Below are 2,721 nucleotides of genomic sequence, written 5' to 3' on the forward strand. Positions count from 1 at the left end.
TGCAGCATGCCTCTAGGGTGTGTGTGTGTGTGTGTGTGTGTGTGTGTGTGTGTGTGTGTGTGTGACTCCCCCTCTTTCCCTCTCCCTCTCCCTTCCCCTCCCTTCTTCCTCTCCCTCTCCCTCTTCCTCTCCCTTTCCCCTAGCCTAGACACACCCTATTTTGTAAGAAGCCTTGCTCACCACTCAGATGAGGAGAAATTCTGACCTCACTGGGTACCCCAACAGCCCTAGAAGCATTGAGAATTTTCTGCTGGTCTAGCAGGTATACTGTAACAGTACAGAAAGCTTTTTTATTTAATTCCCATGGCATACAGCTTTGTTTTGAGATACCTGTATGCATGTTTGTTTCCTAGTTTGTTCTCATGGATAGAACTTAGCTGCCATTTTGCTGAACCTGGTTGACTTGCATGTCGCTCTGATGCTGGAAGCTATGCCATTGATATTCCAAATGCCATCGGAGTCACCCATAGTAGACAGTTTCATCAGGGCTTCCAGACATAAACATACTAAGAAGCAGGACTGGCTAACCACTTCTAAAATAATAGGTCTTCAAGAACCTTATGAATAACAACAACACTTTTGAGTACACAAAAATATCTCTAAGTAGTTAGTTGAGTAAATTGAACATGAGGGAGGTGGGCATTCAGGTAACGATCTGCAGGGTCAATACTGAGTGATGTCAGCCTTAATATGAAACCTATGCTCTTCTCATAGGGTGTTCTGGTGGCCTAACGGTAAGAAATTGCACTATAATCGCAAAGGGAAGTGGTTCAAATCCACCAGCTCCTCTGGGGGAGAAGGATGGGCAATCCCTCCCATGTGATTTGCCTCTGAAAACCCACTGGAGCCTCAGTTATGGTGGTTCAGACTCCACAACACGCAACAACAATATGCTTTCTTCATACTCCTTCTATTTGACTCAGTTCTTAAGACAACAAAGAATTTGCAGTTATGTAAATCAGTTATTTCTGTAGCATTTTTATTCCTTGGATTTTCTTTTCAGTGTGTCCATTCTGCTTTCCCCAAGTGTTGCTGTTAATAAAATCAGACAGAATATATGTTTTGGCAGATATGACACTATTATTAAATGATCAATAGAAAAAATGGTATTTTGGAAGGAGGAGTAGCATCCACTTCCTAAACAACATGCCTCCAGAAGCTCTATGAACATTGAGAAATGTTGATAATTACAGAGGGGCTTCAGGCCTATTGTTCATAAGGTCGCTTATAAGTTATGCTCAACTTGAAGGCTATCAACAACAACAACAAAAATGTCATGTTTTACTCACCACAATTCCCATCTATCTGCCTGTTCCCCAAGATTTAACCAAGTGATCAGCAAAAGTTCATCTGTCCTTAATGCTCATGGCAGAGTAGGTAGTAGAAACCATCCCTGCTATCTCCGAGAGCCAGGCCCTTGTGGATAATATTTTAGCCATAAACAAGCAGGACAAGATTGCATACACCCTTCTAGAGTAGGCAGTTGCTGCAAAGATAAGCAAAGAAAGTTGGTCTCCTTGTTACTGTTTGTTGATGTTATGTTGTGTTATGTTATGTATGTTGTGTTATGTTATGTTATGTTATGTTAAGATATAATAACAGAGATGAGAACCCCCAGGCAGCATTAGAGGAACTGAATCAGGCTTTGGAACAGAAACCAGATGATGCACATTAGTATTGTCTAAGAGCTAATTGTCACATTCTTCTTGGAAATTATTGTGATGCTGCTGTTGATGCAAAGAAATCTCTCAGACTTAATCCAAATAATGCCACTGCTTTGCTGAGGAAAGGGATCTGTGAATACCATGAAAACAACTATGTTGCAGTTCTAGACACATTTATGGAAGGACAGAAATTAGATGGTACAAATGATAATCTCATTGTCTGGATTAAAAGGTGTCAAGAAGCTCAAAATGGATCAGAATCTGAAGTGCAAACTCAACAATCAAAAATCAAGTATGACTGGTATCGAACAGAATCTCAAGTAATTATTACACTTATGATTAAGGATCTTCAGAAGAATGATGTAAATGTGGAATTTTCAGAAAAAGAGTTGTCTAATCTGGTGAAACTTCCTTTTGGAGAGGATTACAATTTGAAATTGAGACTTCTTCATCCCATAATACCAGAACAGAACACATTTAAAGTACTTTAAACAAAGATTGAAATCAATATGTAAAAGGCAAAAGATGGGAGATTTGAAAAGCTAGAGGGGCAAGGAGATGAACTGAAGCCAAAGCAGTTGATAGCAGACGTGAAGAAGTTAGAACATTCATCGTCTCAATATACAAGACATTGGGATAAACTGGTGAAGAGATCAAAGAAGAAGAAAAAACGAGAAGTTGGAGGGAGATGTAGCTTTAAACAAATTGTTTCAGATCTTTTCAGATGGTTCTGATGATGTGAAACGTGCTATGAACAAATCATTTGTGGAATCTGGTGGCACAGTTTTGACTACCAACTGATCTGATGTAGGTAAAAGGAAAGTTGAAATCAATCCTCCTGATGATATGGAATGGAAAAAGTACTAAATAAGTTAATTTGTGACCATAAAAAAAGATATGATAACAGCTATCTATTAAAAACTTTGAGTTGCTGAGTGGTGCAAATAGTTAACACATGCAGCTGCTAACACATCAATGTTGCTGGTTCTAGATAGTGCAGATAGAGTCTTCAGAAGACCTAGTGATGTGTTGTTGTTGTTGTTATGTGCCGTTGAGT

The 2,721-nt window shown here is 39.2% G+C and overlaps 1 pseudogene; it reads left to right on the plus strand.

Annotated features, from left to right (window-relative positions):
- The first annotated feature begins 1,582 nt into the window (after positions 1-1,582).
- Positions 1,583-2,531, plus strand: LOC102863067 (annotated as a pseudogene).
- Positions 2,532-2,721: the final 190 nt, after the last annotated feature.

Source organism: Elephantulus edwardii, unplaced genomic scaffold (assembly GCF_000299155.1).
Source record: "Elephantulus edwardii isolate Elephantulus edwardi_28Jun2011 unplaced genomic scaffold, EleEdw1.0 scaffold00044, whole genome shotgun sequence".
Classification (NCBI taxonomy): domain Eukaryota; kingdom Metazoa; phylum Chordata; class Mammalia; order Macroscelidea; family Macroscelididae; genus Elephantulus; species Elephantulus edwardii.